The sequence below is a fragment of the Rattus norvegicus genome, chromosome 9 (genome assembly GCF_036323735.1).
Source record: "Rattus norvegicus strain BN/NHsdMcwi chromosome 9, GRCr8, whole genome shotgun sequence".
In the NCBI taxonomy this organism is placed as follows: domain Eukaryota; kingdom Metazoa; phylum Chordata; class Mammalia; order Rodentia; family Muridae; genus Rattus; species Rattus norvegicus.
The window spans coordinates 30,739,564-30,765,188 of NC_086027.1; the positions used below are offsets into that span (position 1 = coordinate 30,739,564).

Genomic DNA, 25,625 nt, shown 5'->3' on the forward strand with positions numbered 1-25,625 from the left:
CTTCAATTCCATCTGGGAGGGCTGGGGATGTAGTTCAGGGGCAGGGCATTTGCCCAAAGTGTGAGTCTCTGGGTTCAGTCTCCAGAACAAGAAAATAAATCATGCTTGTGCTTCACAGGCTTCCCCCCTGGCCATTTTCCTCTAAATGGCCTGGCATACCTTTGAGCACTGTATGATATTGCACTGGGTATTATAAGAAATCTAGAGAGAATTTAAAATACACAGGAGGATGGATATGTATTACATGCAAATAGCACGTCAGTTTCCTATACAGACGCTAAACATCTGAAGGCTTGGGAGTCTGTAACTAGAACCAATTCACCAGAGTGTGATGCAGAGGGACAACTGTATTTGAATTGTGTATTGAAAGATGAGCAATGTGACAGTCATGGTCAATTCCGTGGGGGACGCCATTGTGGCGAGAATGGAGGTCTGGCGGGAGAGAGGTCTGGGTTGCGCTGGGCTGGGGCTGATCAAATGTACTGGGTACAATTAAAAGACACTGATCACTAGAGTAAGGGAAGCATAGAAGGCTTTCAAGTGAGGGAGAAATGGTACCAAAATTGTGCTTCAGGGAGACCAATTTGGCCAAAGTATTTATAGAATGATTCCTTTTAAATTAATTTGTTTGCTTATTCTTCTTTCATAGATTATATCTTGACCATAGTTTACCCTCCTTTCCCCACAGTAGTTCTTTCTCACCTATGTCCACTCCTCCATTTCCCTTTAGAAGAGGGCAGGCATCCCAGGGTTGTCAACCAAACATGGCATGTCAAGTTGCATCAAGACTAAGCAACCCCTCTCATATCGAAGCTGGACCAGGCAACCGAGTAGGAGGAAAAGGGTCCCAAGGGCAGGCAAAAGAGTCAGAGACAGCCCCCGCTCTCACTCTTAGGGGTCCCACTGGAAGACCAAGCTACACAACCATAACCTATGTGCAAAGGGGCTAGGTCAGACCCACGCAGGTTCCCGGATTGTCAGTTCAGTCTCTGTGAGTAAAATGGATTCCTTTAATGAACCAAACCAAAAAAGAGGCCAGGGAAAGGATATTCAAAAAGACGTCAGAAGGAAAGAAAGACAGATGGTTGTGGGGGATGTTGTTGTAAAAATATAAAAATAAAAAAGGTATAGTTGTCTTTTACCCTGCTAGGTCCGGCACCTCAGTGCCCCAAGATATCTGCTGGATATCTTGGCGGAAACACATCTCAGCAACTCGGCGGCCCAGAGTCTCCTGCCGCCACACACTTTCCTACACTCCAACGGTCACATAAAAGAACACACAACACAATAATCTTTAACCCAATTGATAAGATATAATTGCCCACCTAAACATACAAAGCCCAGTACCATCCATCCCTTAAGAACATTTGTAACAACCTGTAAGGGTACAGCGTAGAATCTTAACGTCACCCGCCATATTGTCCTGCCATGGCTTCTCTCTCTCTCTCTCTCTCTCTCTCTCTCTCTCTCTCTCTCTCTCTCTCTTCTCCTCCTGCCTCTACCTTTCTGTCCTAGTCTCCTCCTCTTTCTTCAAACTTCTCTCCCGCCCATCCTTCCTTCTCATCCAATGACAGGCCTCCTTCTACCTTGTGCCTGCCTCACCTGTGACATCATCCTACAGGGGTTTACATTCTTAATCCCAGAATGCTGGGAAGCAGAGGAAGGAGTCTGGAGTTCAAGACGGCCTGTGCTGCATTGTAAGACCCTGTCATGGAGAGAAAAGGGAGATTGATTTTTCTCAGAGGAAAAACTGGCAGCTATGAAACTGTGTATGTATATGTGAATGTGTTAAAGTGTGAAATATTCATGTATCTAGGAGGCCTCTTGCCAGAATTAGAACACAATTAGAATACTAAACAAAAGTTATGTATCTGTACGTACATGGGAATGTGAGCGAGGGAGAGGCAAAACCTATGTGTATGTGGCTGAAATTGGACATTGTGCCCCAAAGGTAACAAATGAAGTAAATATAAATGAACTTTAGGCTTTCAAATAGCAATTAAGAGCTGGGCAGTGATAGCTCATGACTTTAATCCCAGCACTTGGGAGGCAGAAACAGGGGAGATCTCTGTGAGTTCGAGACCAGCCTAGGCTACAGGGTGAATTCCAGGACATCCAGGGCTACACAGAGAAGCCCTGTCTTGGGAGGAGGGGAGGCAATTAAGTCTTCTACAGAGAAAAATGATATTTAAGAGACATCAAGTCTCCAAACCCTCCAACACCTCCCCAAACTACAACCACTGTTGTGGTCCGGAAAAGCACTGACAATCAGTTTCAAAACTTTATCTGGGACATTGGAAAAAGAAGGGAGGTAATTTTTGTTGAGTTGCAAAAATAATGAATCTGAGAGCTTTGTGTATTTATGAGCTCCAGCACAGAACATGTCACCAAACAAGATCAGAATCTGAAAAAGAATGCTTCAAGACCTTGTGAGCTCTGATTTGCAGCATGGTCATATCGATCATTCGCTTTTGCCCTTTAGCAAAATACAATAAATCATCGCCCCCCCCTCCTCCCTGCACCTCATTCTGCACCTCCCTTCCAGCATGCCATTCTATCAACTCAGCTGTGGAAACCCTTACACGAAAAGAAACTAGGCTTTTGTTATCCTTTCTGCCCTCCGACGGGTCAGTTTTAGAAAGGGTAAAAGGGCTATTGGCACTCTTAATTTTATATTTCATGTACCACAAGGATCAAATCGGAAGTCTCTAAGAAGTCGAGAGGTCCAACATGCCCTGTTCTCTCCCACCACCCCCGCCCCCAGCTTTTCACTAGATTCTTTGATGAGTTTCCAAAAATAAGTCTCTGATGAGAAACCAAACTCAATGGGAAAATTCCCTGGCCTTTGTCCACACAACTGGCCACCTGTTCTTTGCTGTGCTAATTTAGGATAAGGCTATGAGAACCCCAAATATACTGGCTGGGAGCCTTTAGAGTTCTGGGAAGGTGGCTTGGAAATAATCATTCTTTATCATATCCATCATCAGGCCTCTGTGCCACCCTCATTAGTTGGAAATTCAAAGGACTACCATGAGATTAATTTAAAGACGAGGAAGCTGGGCTTGGTAGCCAGGCACCACTGCCACCCAGGGAAGCCAAGCCTTTTCAGAATTGAAAAATGCAGTTATGAAAACAGTAAATGAGTGGACTGGTTCAAAGCAATGTTGACACCTTTGAAGGAATTAAACTGGAAATCCAGACGAGGAAAATGCTCGTAATGAAGCTCAGTCAGGCAGGGAGGCTATAACCTGAAAATTAATTAAATGTTTGGTGAATTAACACTGAATGCCTACTGTGATGATTTGGATGAAAATGGTCTCCACAGGCTTATAGGTTTGAATGATGATCCCGAGTTGATGCATTGTTTGGAAAGAATTAGAAGACATGTCCTTGTTGGAGGAGCTGCAGGGGATGGGGGAGCTTTGAGTTTTCAAAAGCCCATACCAGGCCCAGTGTCTGTCTCCCCATCTACCTGTCTGTCTGTCCATCCGTCTGTCCATCCATCTGTCCATCCATCCATCTGTCCATCCATCCATCCATCTGTCCATCCATCCACCCACCTACCTACCTACCCACCTTCTACCTACCTATCTATCTGCCTGCTACCTATGAGTCAGACTGCAAAGCTCTCAGCTCCTGCCCCAGTGCTATGTTTCTCTGCTTCCCACCTTGACAATGATGGATTAACCCTCTGAAACTGTAAGCAAGCCTTCAACTAACTGCTTTCTTCTCTAAGAGTTGCCTTGGTCATGGTGTCTTTACACAGCACTAGAGCAGTGACTGAGGACTTCATATTTTGATGTCTTAGCCTTTCATTCTCATTTGTATAGCTTCGTTCTGACCTGTTTGACTTCCAAGCTTTTGCTTGACTCACAGCCTGTGAGGTCCCTTGTTTAGGATGGCAAATTTTGAAACTTTTAAGGTTTTTCATGGTCTCTACACTGAGATATTCAAACCTGTTTCCAGGTAGCCCTTGTGTCTTGTCAGGAAGACAGACTCTGGAAATAGGAGCTTTCTTGGCTCCCCAGAGTGTCATGGATAGCTGAGCCTTCCTTTTCCACTTCATAAGAACTGTGACAGGATGCCATAGTGGGGACAGCAGAGGCCAGGACTGTGACACCTCTTGACATCTCCTTTATATACCCTTCTGTTTGTACCCTTGTCTTACCGTGTGTGTGCTGTCATAATAGCAATAGCATGGACAGCAACAACAAACATGGGAATTTATGAAGAACAGAAATGTGTTAGTATGCATATAGAAGCTGAAGTCCAAGATCAAGGCACACAATAGCAGGTCTAGTGTCTGGTGAGAGCCCTGTCTTTATTTTCAAAATGGCATCTTTAATAATGCATTTCTACTTGGAAAAGACAGAAAAGTAGAAAAAGATGGCCTCTAGTATCCTCTGGCCCTTGTGTAGGGATACCAAGTTCATTTATAAACATCTGCCTTCTTGATTTCACTGTTTCCTAAGGGCCCACAATCTCCTGTTTTTGAATATTTAGTCCCCAGCTGGTGGGTGCTGTTACCGAACATGGAAGAACTCTTTAGGATTGGGACATAGCTAGAAGAAGAGAGTCACTGGGGTGGACCTTGAGGAAGTACGTTGATAACCTGAGCTTCCAGATCTGCCAAGCTGTGCCCAAGCTCCACTCCAAGTTTCACCAACACCCACAGACCTTGTGGCTTCAGCTGCCTTGCCTTCCAGCCATGTTGGACTGTGCCTTGTAAAACTGTGGGTAGACCAGATGGATGCAAGACTGTATGCGCTAGAAGATTAACAGAAGGCAGAATTCTATGATGTTCTTCATGATGAGATGGGACTTGATGTTGATGCAAGTGCTTGGAGTTACCCACACTCCTATAAGTAACCCCACACCCTCCCCCTAAAAAAACCCTCATTGGCTCACCAAGCTAAATTTGTGCAGCCTTATTAATTTTATCCAATTTATTCTGTGGTAAAAATAACATTTGCCAATGTCTTTCAGGAAAAATTATGAAACAATTGTAGATGACATATAGACTATATATATATAAATATATGTATGTATAGTAGAACATCAGTCACCAGAGGCTAGAGTTGGGGTGGGGACAAAGGGGAGTTTTCATTTCACTGTGCTACAGTGGTCTACAAGAATTCATGTGTTGAAATCTAACCCCTAAAATGGTTGTCTAATAGTATAGAATCCTTAACAGGTAATTAAGCTACACATGCAGAATGCTCATGAATGGATTAACACCTACTTTAGGCTACTTTCTCTTACTATAACAAAATAGCTAGGAAAGGTAAGTTGTGAGGAAAACAGGTCTATCCAAGGTTAAGTGACTATTATTTTGTCAGGTCCTGGTGAGGGTCTTATGAGGTATTCTATCAATACAGGAAACAGAAGAATGAAATATGTATAGGTAATGCAATATAAATCAAGACTCATTAACAGCTCATATTTATGAGGACTAATTCTGTGAGAGGCTAGTCTCTTTACTAAAACATCAATCCACTTATGAAGGCCATGCCTTCATGACCTAATGACTTTCCAAAAGCCCCTGACACTGTGCCTTATAAGGCATTAAGCCTCCAAGTAAATTTGGATGGGGAACACCATATTCAGATCCTAGCAATGCCTTTATAAAGAGGTCTCTGAGAGCTTCCTTGGCCCTTGTGGATGAAACAAGAAGGCAGCTATGAGAAGTAGCCCTCATCAGACATCAAATCTGCTGACACTTTGGTCTTGGACTTCCTCACTACTGGAAATATAAGAAACAAATGTTTAGAGTCCATCAGTCTATGGTATGTCATCCTAGTGGTTCGAAAATACATCATTAGTGTTATACAGCAAACAGGTGTGACCTTTTGAGAGAAGCAATCCAATGGATTAATGCAATTTCCAGTCTTCTGTGGTTCTGGATCAAATTAGGTATCTGTAGGTTTCTCAGAGAAAGCCATCCTCTCCAGTTCTTTCTCCAAATTGTCTCTATGATCGCTGGGAGCAAAGAAATAATGGATGTGTGCTTCCTCATTCTGTGACTCTTTTTATCCCTCTATTCTCTAAAGCACAGAATAGGTGGAGGGTGACAACTGTCTAAGCCTGGCTTATGGAACTTTTCCCCCCATCTTTATTAAATTGGGTATTTCTTATTTACATTTCAATTGTTATTCCCTTTCCCGGTTTCCATGCCAACATCCCCTAACCCCTCCCCCTCCCATTGTATATGGGTGTTCTCCTCCCAATCCTCCCCCCATTACCACCCTCCCCACAAGAATCCCATTCACTGGGGGTCCAGCCTTGGCAGGACCAAGGGCTTCCCCTTCCACTGGTGCTCTTACTAGGCTATTCATTGCTACCTATGCAGTTGGAACCCAGGGTCAGTCCATGTATAGTCTTTGGGTAGTGGCTTAGTCCCTGGAAGCTCTGGTTGGTTGGTATTGTTGTTCATATGGGGTCTCAAGACCCTTCAAGCTCTTCCAGTCCTTTCTCTGATTCCTTCAATGGGGGTCCCGTTCTCAGTTCATTGGTTTGCTGCTGACATTCGCCTATGTATTTGCTGTATTCTGGCTGTGTCTCTCAGGAGCGATCTACATCCGGTTCCTGTCAGCCTGCACTTCTTTGCTTCATCCATCTTATCTAGTTTGGTGGCTGTATATGTATGGGCCACATGTGGAGCAGGCTGTGAATGGGCGCTCCTTCAGTCTCTGTTCTAAACTTTGCCTCCCTATTCCCTGCCAAGAATATTCTTGTTCCCCTTTTAAAGAAGGAGTGAAGCATTCACATTTTGGTCATCCTTCTTGAGTTTCATGTGTTCTGTGCATTTAGGGTAATTTGAGCATTTGGGCTAATATCCACTTATCAATGAGTGCATACCATATGAATTTTTCTGTGATTGGGTTAACTCACTTAGGATGATATTTTCCAGTTCCATCCACTTGCCTATGAATTTCATAAAGTCATTGTTTTTGATAGCTGAGTAAAATTCCATTGTGTAGATGTACCACATTGTTTGTATCTACTCCTCTGTTGAAGGGCATCTGGGTTCTTTCTTGAAACTTCTTTAGTATTGGCATATGCACCTTCTTGAAACTTTTTGTTGTTGCTTTGATCAAAAGAATAGGCATTGTTTTTATTTTTTCAAAAATATTGTATTTATTATTTATTTTCTGTATACATGTGTTTGTGTACTATGTGCATGCCTGTTGACTGCAGAGGCCAGAAGAATATGTTGGATTCCCCTGGAATTGGAGTTATAGATGGTTATGAGCCACCATTAAACCTCGGTCCTCTGGAAGAGGAGCCAATCATCTTAACTGCTGAGCCATCTCTCCAGCTGACAAGACCTATTTTAGACCTTTGAATCTCAAAGTGTCTTTGGGGACTCATTTAGGGTCATATTGAAGAGTAAAGAACCTGGGGCACACCTTAGTTGTGCATACATGCTTAGAACTTGACTTCAATTCCTTTTTTAAAAATACTGTATCTCTTTAATGAAAGGTTTGTATACATACATGTGCATGTGTGCTGAGGCATAACTATCGCTATCAGAGAACAATTGGTGTGAATAGATTCTCCCCTTCTACCACGTAGACCCCACATGCTAAACTCCTATCATCTGGCTTGGTGGCAGGCACCCTTGCCCACTGAGACACCCCACCACCCCTTGGGTTCAATTTCCAGCATCATAAAAAGAAAACAGAGAAAGAGTTGAAGTACACACTTAGCCCATTAAAACCCCACTTCTAACTGATGTTTGAGGCTAGAAACTTTAAGTGGTTATCTCAAGAGATGTGTTCTTTATGAGGTGAGGAGGCTCTCTGACTGCCATTGGCCGATCCTGATCTCTGTGCACCTTTGTCTTTCTCAACCTCTACTAGACTGCTCAACTCCCTTCTTAAGCCAGGGCTTTGCTCTCTGTCCATGACCCAGGCCTATGAGTAGTTTTCTACTCTGAGTTCCAGACAATTAAGAATGTCAAGGGACAGGAGAGCCAGGGCTTCATCCCACATTTCTTCAACTGCCACACAGCTGATGAGTCCCTATCCAAGATCTTTCGTTAAAACCTTCTGAAGCCTCAGAGAGTATCCATGGCTCTTTACTGAGAAAATATATAATACCATTTTCATATCATGCATGATATGAACTCTTCCAGGTTTTACCCTCTTCCTACACACCTCACTACATGTGTTCTCTCTCTCTCTCTCTCTCTCTCTCTCTCTCTCTCTCTCTCTCTCTCTCTCTCTCTGTGTGTGTGTTTGTGTGTGTGTGTGTGTAAAGTTCCTGTCCTCAACATACCCCAGGTGTTCAATAACTCCTAAAACAGACAAAGAATATAGAGACACATTAATTAGATAAAATATTTTTATTTTATGTGTCCATGTGTGTTTGTATGAATGCATTTCATGTGTGAGAGTGTGAGAGTGCCTGTCAAGACTAGAAAGAGCATTGGATTCCCTGGACCTGGAATTATGTACAGGCAATTGTGAGCATTCTAATGTGGGTACTGGGAACCACAGTTTTCTGGAACTACTGAAAGCGCTCTTAACCACTGAGCCATCTCTATAGTGCCTCAAATGGGTTTAAAAGTTAGCTGCTTTTAGTTAGAGCACTCTAATTTGGTTATGGTCATTCACCCTAAAATCCTCTCTAGTACCTCCCACTTATAGGAAATCATGTGAGAGATGGAGAATAAACTAGAGTGAGGGGAAGCCCATAGTTAATACAAGCAGTATTACAGCTGGAGATCAGGGAGTCAGTCTACATTTCCAAAGACAGAAGGCCTGTGTAAGGAAGTCAGCGCTGCAGAATTTCCCCCCATAATCTCCCTTGTTCATTTGGAAACTCTCAGTCTGTGAGGACCACTGAAGCCCAACCTCAGTTGATAAGAAAGGATGTGCTAAAGAAGAGGATCCAGGGGAGGCAAGGAAAACTTCTCATGTTCACTGAACTTCAGGGCAGAACAGGGAGGCTGCAGAACCTAAACTTCTTGTGGAATAGACAGCTCTGTTTCCCAATAAACTCCTGGGCTCCAGTCCACGAGTAGCCAATCACAGAGAAGGCGTGAATATGGTAGAATTTTCTGGGTATGTTTCTGATATCATATACATATTCTCTCACCTCCTGCCCATATATGTGTATGCAAACATGAGCATACATACACGTGCATACACACATGATCATACATGTGCATACATACTTGCACATGCTCAGCAAGACTGTTAATTCTCTAGTTTTTATATATTCTTACTGACCACCAAGCCAAGGGCTTCTGTCCCCTCCACTCCTCCACTCATCCATCTTTATTATGCTGGCTTTCCTTTTGAAGAGGGCAGCATGAACATGCCACCTTGTTTAGATTCCATCAGTGATCTGCTTTCGATCTTGGAAAGTGTATCTTCTTTAGCTTGACACTCTGGCCTTCATGACTCTCTCTCTATGGCCTCATGCTTACCCTATCATTCAGTCTCTGCCTTACAGACCTCTCTCTCTCAGTACCACATTGCTCACATCTCTGCCTGATGCAGACCCCGCTGTATGGGGGTGATTGTATTATACTTATCAGCAAGAGTAACTTTTGTGTCTCCTAGTAGACTGCCTCTCTCTTTTCTCACTTACAATAGCTCTCTTGGCTCAGCAGTCAAGAGAGCACTGACTGCTCTTCCAGAGGTCCTGAGTTCAATTCCCAGCAACCACACGGTGGCTCACAATAGCTCTCTTAACTGTGGTTTAGTCGACTTAGTCAGCTTGTTTTCTCCTGTGGAGCTCCTGAACACAAAAATTATGCTTTCATTTTTGCATACCCACTGCTTAATACACCGGAGGCACCTTAAATGTTCAGTGAAAGGATAATGTCGAGAACCTGTGCTCAGGAAGGAAAAGTTGAGAGATGGCTTCATGTCCTGAAGGATTCTGGGGCAGCTTTAAGATGTCTACATCCAATCTGGAGAGATGGCTCAATGGTTAAGAGCACTGATTGCTTTTCCAGAGGTCCTGAGTTCAATTCCCAGAAACCACATGGTGGCTCACAACCATCTGTAATGATATCCAACGCCCTCTTCTGGTGTGTCTGAAGACAGTGACAGTGTGTGTGTGTGTGTGTGTGTGTGTGTTATCTACATCCACTCCCAATTAAGACCTTGACCTTAGCTTGACAATAAAACATCATTGACGGTCAGGACCACGAACAGCTTCACAACTTGACACAAGCAGTATGTAATAGAAAGAGATATGGCCACAGAAATAGAGGTTACAGAAGCATAAAGATACTGTGCATCCTTGAAGGTGAAAAGACCGTGAACCAAGCAATAAAGGCAATGGCCAACATCTAGAAAAGACGAGGAACAGAAGGCTACAGGGTGCCCACATCTTTCATTAAACATTATGTCTGGTTCTGTCTGCAAAATGCTATGGTCTAAAGGTTTATTCCCCACCCCACCCCAAAGCCACGTGATGAAGCCTAATGCCCAAGGTGATGCTGCTGTTATCTGGGACCTGTGGGGAGGTGATGTGAGGAGTTTGAGGGTAGAGTCCTCGTGAATGAGAGATAAGAGTGCCTGATGAAGGTGTGAGAAAGCTGTGTTGTATTTACAGATGTGCTCTGCCTGGCATGATGCCCTTTGTCTGCAGACATTGCTGCCTAATTCTTGGCTATCTAAAGCTTATTTTTGCCCCCAGACAGCCAAGAGTCACACAGCCAATTGGGAGAGAGAGGTAGGAGTCTTCCATTGGTTGAAGCTGTCCAAGTTTGGTTCCTATTGCTTCGATAAGGACCATGATCAAAAAACAGCAACAGTCCATCATGAAGGGAAGTCAGGGAAGAAACTCAAGCCAGGAACCTGGAATCAGGAACTGATACAGAGACCAGGAAGGAATCCTGCTTACTGGCTTCTTCTCCATGGCTTGTTCAGCCTGATTTCTCACACCTCCCAGAATCAACTGCTGAGGGATTGTACCATCTGTTAGGAATTGGTTCTAATGTTTTGTCTTATTTCAGCTCCCAAAAGCCACACTTCCAGACCTGAGGGTAACCTGCCCCCAGCTGGCTTCAACTGATAATAAAGAATTGCCACACAGCCACTGGCTGGGCAACGAGACAGGGTGGGACTTTTAGAGTGCTTGGTCAAGGGACCAAAAGAAGGAGAGAGAAGAGGAAAAGGAGAATTGCTATGGGAGATTTAAGAGCTACCGAAGAAAAATCATCCAGCAATGTAGGTGGAACAGGAAGTAGCCCTATAGCCGGCCTAGAAGGTAACAGGGCAACAAAGATGAAACGTAGATTTAGAAGGTGTTAAGCCAGGAATACCAGAGGGAAATTTATACTAGACAAAGGAAGGTTTAAAAATGCTCAGCCATTGATATTTGATATGCTAGTTAAGGCATATCAAAATTAGCTGGTGTGTGTATCTGTCTCTTAGTCTCCAATCCACAGAGCTCTTGGGTAGGTGCAGAGAGCGTGCGACTGGCCAGGAGTCAAAGTGATTTAACTAATTCACCAGTACAACCACCCACAGTGATCTGTGTCTACCCACACCAATCATTAACTAAGAGAATGCCCTACAGGCTAACCTACATACAGACCAGTCTGATGGAGACGATTTTTCAACTGCAGTCCGCACCCACCCAGATGACCCTAGTTTATGTCAAGGTGACAAAGAATTGACCATCACAGAAGGTGTTCTCCATCACCTGCAAGAACAGGTCCTATGGTCTTTTATATAATGGAAGGGTGGGGACTACATCATTTCTATAACAAAGTTGACTGGCTGGCTTTTCAACACATGAGCATTCTGACTGGGTCCAAGGCAACAAGCAGACTCTTGGCTGAGACAAAAGTCAAGACCAGCTGTAGATGGAAGAATTACTAGATGTAAGTTCTAGTTATTTTTATTCTGATATTCTTGGCTGGATATTCCAGTATATAGTCCTCCAGGATTCACAGCCTATACCAGAAGCCATATTTAAAGCAGAACCTCCAAGACCCTCTGGGTGGGAGGTTGACTTTTCAGGAAATATTGAGGGATACCAAATAGAATGCCCAAGACAGGATGCTTGACTTCATAGAAAACACATTAGGAATTCTGACCTCTCTGGTGGGTCTAGCTACTGCTCAAGGTTTGTGACACCAGAGAAGCCAGCTGATACATCCAAAAGCCACTTTCTCAGGCACAAAAAGAATCCTCATAAGGGTGGCTTTATGACGTAATTTAAGATACAGGGCTAGCTTTTCAAAGATAGACTAAAATGTCTCCTAAGACATGCAAAAGGCTTGTCTCCAGACTGTCACAGTAATCTGCCTGTCAGTGGTCCTGCCAAGGATTAGGAGATATAGGGACAGACCTGGTCTTTTGGGTTCTTTGTCAAAACACCAGGCATCAATAGCTCTATGAGCAGAGAGCAGGAGAATTACTTGGTTCTTCCCACAATGGTGAAAGGCTTGATTTTGGCTGCCCAGTGGGATCTGGGCTGGAAAAACTACCTTCTCAACCTCCTAATGTCAGCTTCCCATAGCAATTGACTCCCATTTGTAAAATGAATTTTGAATGTGAAACGAACTATATCTTCACTGAGTTTGACTCAAAGCACTCTTCATGGATGGGCAAGTTGAGTTGGGTCAAGTGTTATGTGCCTATGTGTTTCAAATTATGTTCTTCACTCGGATGACTGTGGGTACCAGGAAGCTCAGGGTTGAGTTAACTGATGAATATCAAGCTTTCCATCTAGAACTGGCCCTGGATATAATTATACTCGTGTCACCAGACATCTGTGTTTTCTGTCAATTTGCTTTCAGATCCAGCTGTCTGCTAAAACATACCTGAGCAAACTAGACTGTTCTCAGTATGAATGGCAATTGTGTCCTCTTCTTCTCTAGCAGACAATCTTTCCTGAGTGATAACTTTTGAAAAGACTTCCCACTTTCCTAGTCCTCTCACTCTTCACCAAACCAACGCTTGGGCAAAACGAACATGGTGATACACTTCTGCAATGCCCGCACACCAGAGACTGAAGGAAGGATTACTGTAGGTTCAATCCCAGCCTGGGCTACACAGTGAGACCATATCCCCAAAGCAAACAAAGACCCTCAGAAATTTCCTCTGACACACCAAAATCACATCTTAGAAAGATTAAGCTAGTTCATCAGATGGACCTCACCACCCAGTGCTGTGGTAGTTATCTTGGCTGTCAAATTGATTTGATGGAAATGCCTAGAAAATTGTTAAGTAATAGTGTCTGCTTGTGTCTAGTAGGATATGTGGCTCGGTGGACTAAATGAGGAAGATCTGCCAGAATGGGGGCAACAGCATCAACATGCTGGGGACTCCAGAAAACAATGAAGAAGATGGAGGAGGAGGAGAAGGAGGAGGAGAAGGAGAAAGAGAAGAAGAAAGAAGAGGGAGAGGGAGAAGGAGAGAGGGGGAGACAGAAGGAGAGGGAGAAGGAGACAGAGAGGGAGAAGAAGGGGGAGGGGGAGGGGAATGAGAAAGCACTTCCTTTTGTAAAACAGGATGAGCCTCTCCCGTGAGCCAAGTTGAGGAGCCTGGACTCACACTCAGAAAAGGGCTTGGAGACATGGGACTCCAGCTTAAGAACTCCATTTTTTTTTGTCTTGGTTTTGCTTGTCTGGCCTTGCTGGGCTGAGGATAGCACCTAGGGCCTTGCAGTGCTAGGCAGGGCAGGCAATCTACCACGGAGCAAACCTCCCTTACTACTTGCTACAGGTTGGTTTACCCCAATCCAGCTCATGGCTGGAGCTCAATCTAAACCGCAGGTCTCTTCCACATTTTATTTAATAGAATTGAAGAGTGCATTCCACACATACTGATCGAGTCTTCTGTGAGTCAGGAGTTATGACAGGCTCAAGAGACAGTAAGGTAGCCATTACAGCCAATAACTTACCTCTGGGTTACTGTGTCCATTTGGAGAGAGGACACACAGTACTTACCCTTCTTTTCCAGGAAGCCATTTAGTGCCTGCTATGGAGGCAGGTTCCTTCCATCCCAGATCTGTCTCTATATTCCGGCACCCAGGCCCTTTATGACTTAGCTGAGCCATTGCATGTAGTATATAAAAGTATTGGTTAGTCACTGCCATAGCCTGGGGCTGACTGTAGCCCCAAGGTCCACAAAGCGACTCCACCAATGTTTGGGCTCCTCTTTCACCTCACCACACGCCACTGCCATGATACAGAGGTCACACGCAGGCTTTTGCTCCACCTTCTTGGAGATCTTCTGGTTCAGCCTTTATCAATACCGTCTCCTAACCACATTCATGACTTTGACAAGGGAACTCACTGCTTCTTTAAAGACTTTCTTCTTCTTAGGACCAGAGAGATGGCTCTGAGCTTAAGAGTTTGGACCTCAGTACAGTTCCTAGCTTCCTCATCAGGTCGGTGACAACCAACCCTTGCGTCACCTCCCCGAGGAATTTGACACCTTTGGCTTCCTTTGAACACTTGTCTTCATGTGAGTATACTCATATACAGACACATTCACACACACATTAAAATTAAGAAGACATCTTTAAAATGTTTTAAATTACACTTCTTTTACTTACGGTAGGGGTACTACGTATGCACGTGTGTGTGCCAAAACACGTGTGGGAGTGAGAAGACACCTCAGCGAAGTCAGACCTCTCCTTCCTGCCATGCGGGTTGCTGGGAATCCAACTCAGGCTGTCAGGCAGGCAGCAGACTTGTTTACTAGCTGTGCATTTGATGGCTCAAATTAGTTGCTTCTACTCCTCTGGTCGTTACTCAAGCTGCCATCTTAGCAAGAAGTCTTTCCAAAAACTCTAAAGTCGATCACATTGGGAGCTATATGAAGGGGAAGAAGCAGTGGGTATTTCCAGCTGAGTGTCTCAATCAATCCCCGTTGATGTTCTACCTCTGAGAAAATCCTTCTGCTCACAAGGTCTTTCTACTTAATTGTTTGTGACCAGAGAAAGAAAAAACATGGGCGGGCTGCAAATGTGGCTTTGGGAAATGGGAGGTGGGGATGGGGGAGGGGTTGGGAGGGAGGAGGGAAGAGAGGGGTGAGGAGGGGAGGAAAGGAGACGGAACTAGATAGGTGAGAACCGCTTTTTCCCATCTACATTCACAGCTTTGCACACAAAAGGTGGTCCACAGTTCTCCATTATACTCACCGCTGCAACTTGTCCCTTCTCCAGAAAGTTGGATCCACTGCGGCGCATGTCACCCCTACTCCTACAGCTTCGAAAGGAAAGAAGCATGAACACTTAACACTTGGTTTCTTAAGATCCGCACTACATGTCACAGGGCCCAAATGAACTTCCCGGTTCACCCTAAGAACCTGCTTCTGGTCACTGAACTTGAACTTCCGGGTCATGGTCCAAGCTTTAAATCTCTCCGGCTTTCCAGTCCCACCCCAGCCCCAGCTTCTGCGAGGCTCTCACGGGCAGCATCTTACAGCCTTGGATGTAGGCAGCCAGACTCCGGGACTACACCTCATCCACAGGAGATGCCCTTGAATCCCGGGGTATCCCCCACAGCTGCCCTCACAACCCTTGTAATCTCCACGCCTCCACCCACTTTCATCCCTCGGTCTAAACTTCCTTTGGTTACTTTTTGCGGTAACTTTAAAACTTATTTTATTTGATTTGATTTTGTTTGTTGGTTGAGGCAAGTTCTCATGTCGAACTGCCTGGCCTGGGATTCACTGTGTAACAGCGTGACCTTGAACTCTTGGGTCCTCCTGCTTCCAAACGCTGGGATTAAGGTAACTTTAATCAAGATTTTTAGTTTAGGAAAGTATCAAAGAGTTCCAGGAACTGCAGATTCCTTTTTATGCAAGCTCAAAAATAGTTACAAATAGTAACCCCAGAAGTTCTTTCTCACTGTCTCACTCAGAAGGGACCTAAAAGCCTTCACTGTTGGCTTAGTCTAGGCTCCGCCCCACAGTTATAAAAGGGGCTGCTTGCCCCCTCTCCTCCCTCTCCCCCTCCCTTCCCCCTCTCCCACCCCCTCCCTCTCTCTCCTCTTCTTGGTCTATATTACCCACTCAACTCTCCTCCCCATGCCCCGAATAGACTGTATTCTATACTATGGTGTGGTTGGAATCTCAGAGGGGGAAGGGATGCTTCAACATGGGCCTGCAGAGGTGCCTCCTTACTGGGCCTCCCCCAAACATATTCCTTCCTTCTTTCTTTTTATAAAACACAACATTCACCTCCAGGGTTCCAGTCTCTTAGGTGTGACTGCATAAATTACCTTTAAAACTCAGATATCTTGCTGCCCTGAACACTGGAAAATGAATGAGTTTATCGCTTCACTCCAAGTATCCTGGTAACACAGGGAAGTTGATCTGAAGGGACAACACTTGGATGAAGGGTGTCATGTGGCAGGAGGCACTTGAGCTGGTTCAGGGAAAGTGACTCTCAGCGGGAGAAGTGAAAGAGAAAAAGAAACGGGGGTGGGGGAGGGGGTGGAAAGGTGGGCGGTTGGGGGAGTGTTTAAAAAGGAGAGAGTGGGGGAGGAGGAAGTTAAAGTTTACAAAAACAAAATTCCCCCAAATCTGTAAGCGCTTCTCACTTCCTCCAAGTAAGGTTTTCTTTCTTTCCGTTTTTAAAACGAAAACATCGTGTGCCGTGGTTGTTGGTTTTGCTTTCGAGACAGTGTCTCTCTCTGTAGCCCTAGCTCATCTCGGTGTCTCTGGGTAGACCAAGCTGGCCCCAAATTCAGAGTTGTATGCATGCCTCAGTCTCCTGTTGCTAGTATTAAAGGGGTGTACCATCAAGACTCTTAGGGTTTGGGTGTTGATTTTGGTTTTGTATTTTAAATTGTGTGTGTGTGAGTGTGTGTGTGTGTGTGTGTGTGTGTGTGTGTGTGTGTGTGTGTGTGTGTCTGCCATCTCTCCAGCATCTGAAGCAAAGATTGCTCCAAGTGAATGATCCCAAGGCAGAGTTTAGAGCTATTAGAATCCTTTGGGTGAGCATTGGCTGCTCTACGGCTTTGAAATAATTGCTAGATCAAAAACCTTGGGGCGTGCAAAGAAGATTCTCCTTGTCCCAATGTGGCAGTTTTCAAATCCTAGCAAACTAATGGTCTTTCCTTCCAACCTGATCTCCCATAACTCACTACCCCACCCAGAACAGCCTTGAATTCCTGACCTTCCTGCTCCCCCTCCTGCTTAATTGTGTATTGTGGCACACACCACCATCCACATCTTTCTTCAGCTCTCTGTTCTCTGTCTTCCCTGCTGTGTAGACTATCACCTGCGTTTGCTCTCAGACCCCTTTGACCCTCTGGAGACAAAAGAGACCGGCTTTTTCTTGTTCCCCCTGGGAATATTTGATGTTCACCTTCATAAAGTATGAGCCCTGCTCATCCTTCCCTGCTCCAAACTTTAAAAAGAAAGCGTTGGGTGCTTTAAAACTTCTTAGTACTTCAAATGGCTGCTGTAGTTTCTGCTGTGAGCAACGTCTGCTTCCTGCATCCAAATTAGGCTCAGAGTCACAGCATCTTCCTCTTGAGGCCTTAGGAGCTGCAGCTGATGGGCAGACAAATTGGCAGGTTCCCAGGCACAGCATATGGGGCTTCCTGCCCCTGCAGAGAACTCTTTACCTGAATGCCCCTAACAGTTATTATTCTCTCAATTGAGCTTCAGACTTCAGGACCTTATATCTATTAGGGCAAAGTGTTCAGGGCCTTCAGTTATTTCTAGAGACTCTACAAACATTTGAGACCTGGAAAATTTGGATGGGAAATAAATTTGCTGTATAGGTGGTTGGTCTGGTTCTGCTTGTATTTAAATGTTAAATACTGGCTCCCAAGATCTGGTTGTCCCCAACGAGCAGATCCTCACGTACCAGTTTATCTCAGTTCCCCAATTTATCTGGTCAGTAAAAGACTAGAGCCTGTGATCCGGCAGTGGAGGGACAGAGGCAGGACTTGAAGATTGACTGAGGGGTCTCAAGAGAGAGGACAAGAGAGTAGAGCAAGGGAGAATGAAGATGCGATGAGAGGAGGCAGACCATGAGCACATGGCCAGGAAAAATAGCAAGTAACAAGGGACATTATGGCTGGGAAAGAAGTTACAGTCGCTCCAAATCTGCCCAATCTAGGCTTATGGCTTGTAAATCAAATACCTGGGTTGTATCTTTTCTATGGGCTTGCAAGAATTTATAATTCCTGTTGCATGTCAAATCAAACTTCATGAGCTGGGGAGATAGTTCAGCTGGTGAATTGCTGATCATGCAAACATGGGGACCTGAATTCAATTCCCAGGAACTCAAGGCAAGAACCTGGAGTCAGAAACCATGGAAGAATATTACCTCCTTTCGTTTTGTCTGGTTCACTCACTCTAAGGCTCATGCTCAATGAGCTTTCTTATATAGCCCAGAACCACCTGCCTAGGGATGATGCCACCCATAGTGGGCTAGGCCTTTCTATATCAATGGAAAATCAAGAAAATGGCCTCCTAGTCATGCCCACAGTCAATCTCTTAGAGGTAATGCCTCAATCAAGGCTTTCTGCTCAGATGAGTGTAATCTGTGTCAAGGTGATAATTGAACATAGCTAGGACAAGGACTATCTATGGACCAGATTTTCAAACACTTGAGCCTATGGTGAACATTTCAGATTCAGAGGTGTCTTAGCTTGGGTTTCAATGCTGTGAAGAGATACCATGACCATAGCAATTCTTATAAAGGAATACATTTAATTGGGGCTGGCTTACAGTTTCAGAAGATCAGTCCAGTATTATCATGATAGCATGCAGGCAGACATGGTGCTGAAGAAGGAGCTGAAATTTCTACATCTTGATCCACAGGCAACATAAGGAGACTGTCTATCGCATTTATAGCTTGAGCATATATGACCTCAGAGCCCGCCTCCACAGTGACACACTTCCTCCAACAAGGCCATACCTCCTAAAAGTGCCACTCCCTGTGGGCCAAGCATTCAAACAGTTGAGTCTATGGGGGCCATTCCTATTCAAACTACCACAAAAGGCAATCAGAAATTACATGTAGACAGCAGGAGACCCGTAGAAAGGAAAGTGGTATACCTGGTAAAGGATACAGACAGAGTTCTGGAGGACCAACTAATAGCACCTTGAGGCCATCACTGAGCGTGGACGTAGCCTTTCTCCTCTCTGCCACCTACTGACACACACGTAGCAGTGGCCAAACCTGCAATGCCTCTTGAGCCTTGTTACATTGAGCGTTTTTACCTTTCATTGTTACATTTTATTTACTCACTCTCCCTGCATATGAATGTGTACACACATGGAGGTCAGAGGACAACTTGTGGGACCCACTCTACCCAAGTGTGGCAGAGACCAAAGTCAGGCCATCCAGCCCAGTGGCAGGTACCTTCACCCCATTGCCAGCCCTAAATTTCCTTTGGAACAATTTGAACCATGAACTTATTTTGTTTTATTATTAAATATCCGAGGGGATTAAAACATGAGTTTATATTTTTCTTATTAGAAAAAAGAGCATTTCAACCATGTGGGTTAAATAGAAAGCAGGGCCTTGGGAGTAAAGTCAATATCGGGTTACGCTTGCTTTAGCTTTGCTGCTGTTTCCCATGTGCTGCCTGGCACAACCTCATCTACCAGATAAGCACTGAGCTTTGATTATGGAGGCCACATGGTTCACCACTGTCCCTGAAGCCGGGTGAGTTTCTTGCATTGCATGCTAGACATTGAGGGCCTTATATTGCTTGTGAAACTGAAGTTCTTTCTAATGAATGCTAGCACAGTAGTTTTCAACCTGTGGGTCTTGACCCCCTTGGGGGTCATACAAGCCCTCCATAGAGGTCACGTGTTAGATATACTGTGTATTGGTTACATTATGATTCATAACAGTAGCAAAATTACAGTTATGAAGTAGCAACAAGAATAAGTTTATGGTTGGGGTATTAGAGGGTCACAGCATTAGGAAGGTGGAGAACCACTTCCTAGCAACTTCTTGGAATCGCGAGATGGTGAGAAGACAGAGAGGAAACCATGCTCTTTGAGTTAGGGTCCAAGAAGAAAAAGGAAAGGTCGGCGGTGGAGTTTGGCAAACAGCTCCGCGGTGGAAGGAGTTGGGGATTCAGAGAACATTACAAAAGTCACAAAGCATCTGGGAGAGCATGCTGGTTGGGCCAGTGTCTGAAAAAGAGAGAGGAAAGTAGGTGAGCTGCAGGTAGAGGCTCCATGGCGTTGTCTGAAGAAGCTGTGTACGTGCCACATGGGAGAAGGATTTCAGGGAAGGAAAGGGACGCAGTTTCATTAAAAGAATTGTTATTCCCCCCCGTCCTCTTAGCAGGCTCAAATAGACTACCTCTTAAGGGAATGAACAAGAGTTTGTGGTGCTGTCATATTTGAAGCCGATCAGATGGTCTCCTTCCTCCCTGGACAAAGCGAAGAGTCATCCTTTAGAGCAGGAGGAAATAGCCTCCTTTCCTTAGTAGGCCTCAATAGAGCCTTGACATCCATCTTCAATGGATTCTTACGATACTGTAACATCCCCTTCTCCAACATGGGGGATATAAAATAATTTAGGAGATGGGCTGAAACTGGAAATCGACATAACCCATTTCCACCATGAAAATCCAGAACCCCAGTCCCCAAAGATGTTCACCAGAAAGAATTAATGTCTCAACTAGAATTTCAGTCACACCCTCTCCTATGGCCTCCAGACAAGGTACGTATTTAGGACAGACAAGAAGAAGAAATAAGAGTTCCCTATGACATTCCTGGCCTCTGGCCAGGACAGAGCCAGGGTTTTTCCTGCTTCAGGCCACGGACAAAAATTAGATTTGTTTGCTGTCAGGGCTCTCACCCCTAAATATAATCTAGGAGTTTCTCTCCTATTAGCTTTATCTTGGAGCATTTCCTCCTCTCCCTTGGTTTCTTAGAAGTTCCCCTTTGAAAGAGAGATCTGAGTAGTGTGAAAAACACTCACTTTGTGTGAACTACAAAGCCAGTACCAAAATATCCCAGAGGGTTAGGGATATAGCCCTGTGTGGTAGAGTGCTTATCTAGTGTGCAGGTACTCTGGATTCAACACCCACAACACAGAAAATAGGTATGGGGACAAAGGCCTGTAATCTTAGCTCTCAGGAGGTGGGGCTAGGAAGATCAAGAGTCAAAGGTCATCTATTAGGGATCCCTAGTGAGCTCAAGGCCAGCCTGAGATAACAAAAGACTGTCTCAGAACATGCCCACTTATCTAATAAAATTAAGTATGGGCAATGGATGAGATGGCCAACTACATAAAATTGCCTGCCGCCAAGCCTAGGGTCAATTCCTTGGACCCAAGGATGGACCCAACTTCCAACACTATTCAATATTATTCATCTTCCACGCCCCCTGTAAATAATTAAAATTTAATTTAGATAAAGTGACCTTCAATTAAAGAGGAATATAAGGTACAAATGTTACACATTTAAGAACTGTGATATTGGCTGGGTGGTGTAATAGTAACTTTTATTATTCTCCTGAAGTTAAATTAATGTCTCTGAAGTTTACTGCCTCAGTCTGCTAACCTAGATGTAGGCCTGGAAGGTTCTAGCCTCTGTATAGTATGATCTAGGCCTAGAATGTTTTCAATCTCTGAGACTTTCTTAGTTCTTTCTGATCTCTCACTGGCTGGTTCAACTCAGTTGTTCTGACTCAAAAGCCTCTCCATGCTAACAGATTCAATCTGGCTTCTCTGGGCTTCTCCTGAATTTCTCTGCTTGACCTGAAACTATCTCTGTCAATCTGCACTAATCTTCTGGCTCCTTCTCATCATCTGGCTTGTTCTGTTCTCACCTGTGTCTAGCTTGTTCTTTCTCTGCAATCAGTCTCTGTATCCTGGCCCAGTAAAACTGCCTCCTTCTTTCTCTCTCTGTGCTCTCTTTAATAGCTTCCCCTTCCTTTCTCTCTTCCTGTGAGAATGGGCAGATCCTATTCTATCAAATCTTTCTCTGATTTGTCACTTTCTTTGCCACTCAATTAGACATCACTTTCAAACACCATCTACAAACTAACTTTACCTTCATTGCTTGGAATTAAAAGTGTGTGCTAAGGGCATGTCTGTATTCCAGCCAGAGGGATCAAAGGTATCTTCTAAGGGTTAGGCCACACTACAGCTAGTAACAGTGTTTTTTTTCCAGTAAATAACACAATCTTGGGGTTCATAGGATGATCAAATATGCTACAACAGTGTGGTTGTGGAATTCAACTTTAATCACAATACTCTGGAGGCAGAGGCAGTAGGATCTCCATGAGTTCAAGGTCAGCCTGATATACAGAGTTAGTTATAGGACATCCAAGGATATACAGGGAAACTCTGTCTTGAAAAGCAGCCCCCACCCATAAAAGAATGGCAATACTGCTGATATTTTTTTGATATACAAAACAAACAAACAAACACAAAACCCATGTGAGAGCAAACCCCATGCCTACTTTCTGCTTAACCCATAAAACAATACAAAATTGATTTAAAAAAAAAAAAGCACAAGAGAGTGACTCTACACAATGAAGGGGTTAATTGAGGAACAAACCCTGCAAAGGGTAGATCTTTAGTCCTAAAGGAACAGTTAGTCATCTGCTTACAGCAGCAGTTCTCAACCCCAACCAATGGGTCACCACTCCTTTGGTGGTTGAATGACCCTTTCATAGGGGTCACATATCATAGAGCCTGCACAGCAGATATTTAACAGTAGCAAAATTACAGTTATGAAAAAGCAACAATTTTTTTGTTTTGCTTTTCGAGACAGGCTTTCTCTGTGTAGCCCTGGCTGTCCTGGAACTAATTCTGTAGGCCAGCCTGTCTTCTAACTCAAGTGTATGCCTGCCTAGAATGCCTGCCTCTGTCTCCTGAGCACTGGGACTAGAGGCATCCGCCACCACTTTCCGGTGAAGCAAAAATAATTTTATGGATGGGGTGACTACAACATGAGGAGCTACATTAAAGAGTCACAGCATCACCAAAAAAAAAAAAAAAAAAAAAAAAAGAGTCACAGAATGAGGGAGGTAGAAAACCACTGCCTTACAGACCAGGGTAACTAACTAACTATAGAGAAACGTGGGGGAAAGTGGAAAGTGACTTAAAAGTTTCCCTTAGGGGCCTAAGGGTAACGAGAGTAAGAATATCAGGGATGAAGAAACATCTTTTTGACTGGCCATTACCAGAGGTAGGGAAGCCACGAATATAGAAAAATTATTTGGTTTACTTCCGGAAACCAAATTAGTTTGATTTTGGGAATTGTCATTGTTTAGCCAAAATGGGGTGGGGGTCAGAGTGGGGGTGAGGAGCTTTGCAAAATAGCAAGGTACTGGCTGAGGAATAGAAACCCCACTGGCAAGCTGGTAGGAGGGTCTCTGGAATAGATTTCCTTTCCTGCCATCTCTTACAGCTAGATACGGATATGAGTCAAAGCGTATGACAATGATGATACAAATTTCTTATATTTTATATTTTCTTAGAAGGTCAAGACCTTGCATGTTTTCAGAAGAAAAAAATACCTCTTTCATTGAAGTAAAATCCCAATATCCATTGTGTTCACGGTACTATAATAAATTTGCCTCCAAAACTAACCATTGTACCCAGTTTCACAAAGCTCAGTGGTAGATCATTTGCTTAGCACACAAAAAGGCCTGGATTAATCCATGGCCAGAGACAGACAGATGGACAGATGGACAGACAGGGCCTTACAATCACCTCAAGGGAATTACTTCTTATGTACTGCAATATTTGAAAATTTCTTTGACAGAGAGCAGAACAATGAGGGGGCGGGGGGGAAGCCAATATTGTAACTTCATGTTTAAATGTGAAGTCAGGCCTGTGGTCATTCTTCTCAGGAAAGGCATTTAGCCACTGATTTAATGTTTTGACACTCCACTCAGGATGTATAGAAACAGTAAACAGTTCCACATCTTACAGACACAGCTGGTACCTAACGAGTTTTTATCAGTCAGGTTCTGTAACACCAACCAGACAATGACGCCAGCTAACTCAGTCACAAAGGGACAAACCCTAAAATATTCCTAGAGTCTTAGAGCTGGGCTTAGTTTCCACATTGTAGTGCTGAGGAATTTTAAGCTCTGTCCTTACAAGTAGAACTACCTAGAAAAACAAAATGCTCCAGCTGACCAGGGGACAGTTTAGTGCCCCCGGTGTGCCCTTAAGGGACAAAGTACAGTTGCCTGTGAAAAAACAGGACATTGTGGCCACGGTGGCTATAAGGGTTAAATAAAGTTTATGTGATAGATCATTCAAATCTAACTCAAAACCAGTCTTTCACCTTTAATTCAAGTGCAAACACATCTCCCATCTCATAAGTCCTAACAAGGTTGAAACCACAGGACATTTGAAACAATGCATACATTGTATAACCTTGTATATATACCTTGTATAACAAACACAAGTTAACATGCCCAGTGATACATAGGCACTTAATTTATTTGTGCATATCCGCAGTTCAAAGAGTTGACCTCCCCCACAGCATCATCCATCACTGAAGCTTCTATGAGGAATACTAAAGCGACTAAAATGGGTTATTGGCAATGCTTAAGGCACAGAGGCAAGGAGCCAGCCCTGGCGTTCTGATCGAGAACTTTGCAGCAAAAGAGGCATGTCCATTCATCTTAGACAGAGTAGACCACCTCTGTCCCCTCTGCAGAGGACTGCTGTGGGCACCGGGATGCTTTCATTCTGCCTGGCGTCAGTGTGAGAGGCAGACTGAAAAAATACTGAGTCTTTGTGCGAGTGGACTCCATGTTCTTTCAGCACACAGGCCAAAGGCAGAGAAATAACTGAATCCCTAAGTAGTGCTTTACAGAGAGGTGAGAAAGGAGCAGGCTAACAGGTTTTGAAAAAGCCGCCCCATATCTCATCCCAAGCCAGTATGCTTTCTAGGGGACAGACAGGGGAAGTTAAAAGTGGTCAATCACCCTGTTCCTCTGGCCAGACGGTCAGTCACGTTTGTGTGACTTGTGGAGTCTCTATTTTTTTTTTCCCTTTATGTTCTTCTTACCTTCTATAGATGTCTAGATTTTTTTAAAAAAAATTTAAACTGTTTAAAATTTTTGTTTTGTGTGTATGAGTGTTTGCCTGCATGTGTACTTTGTGTGTGTGTGTGTGTCTGTGTGTGTGTCTGTGTGTGTGTCTGTGTGTGTCTGTGTGTGTGTGTATGTGTGTGTGTATGTGTCTGTGTGTCTGTGTGTGTGTATGTGTGTGTCTGTGTGTGTATGTGTGTGTCTGTGTGTGTATGTGTGTGTGTCTGTGTGTGTGTGTGTCTGTGTGTGTGTATGTGTCTGTGCGTCTGTGTGTGTGTGTGTGTGTGTGTATGTATGTGTGTGTCTGTGTGTGTAGGGTGGTACTGGTAGAGGCCAGGCGAGGAGTTGTGAGTCACTAGGTGGGCACCTGGAACCAAACCTGAGTTCTCTGTAAGAGCAGTGAGTGCCCTTGACCATTTGGCTGTCTCTTCAGCCCATTGAGCACTTTTTAAAAGTAAATCTGATTAGTGTCTGTTATCAACCTGTGCTCACCTGTGCTGAAGGAGAGAACGTTAGCTCAGCAAAGCTAATCACGTGCTAAACTACCAGAGCACGCACTCGCACAGTGCTTTCTTCAACATGGAGTACAAATGTGTTATTACATATAGAGTATTAAAAATGCCTCCACTCTTCCTCTCTGTCCCCTATCAT

The 25,625-nt window shown here is 44.2% G+C and overlaps 1 long non-coding RNA gene and 1 other non-coding gene across 2 annotated transcripts; both read right to left on the minus strand.

The window, feature by feature from the left end:
* Positions 1 to 14,507: 14,507 nt before the first annotated feature.
* On the minus strand, positions 14,508 to 15,405 carry LOC134480351 (uncharacterized). The gene is made up of 2 exons (XR_010054736.1): positions 15,124 to 15,405; positions 14,508 to 14,794 (listed from the first exon to the last, which is right to left on the minus strand). It is a non-coding gene; the product is annotated as an uncharacterized LOC134480351 (long non-coding RNA).
* A 3,611-nt stretch (positions 15,406 to 19,016) lies between these two features.
* On the minus strand, positions 19,017 to 19,150 carry LOC120094940 (small nucleolar RNA SNORA17). The gene has a single exon (XR_005489616.1). It is a non-coding gene; the product is annotated as a small nucleolar RNA SNORA17 (small nucleolar RNA).
* Positions 19,151 to 25,625: the final 6,475 nt, after the last annotated feature.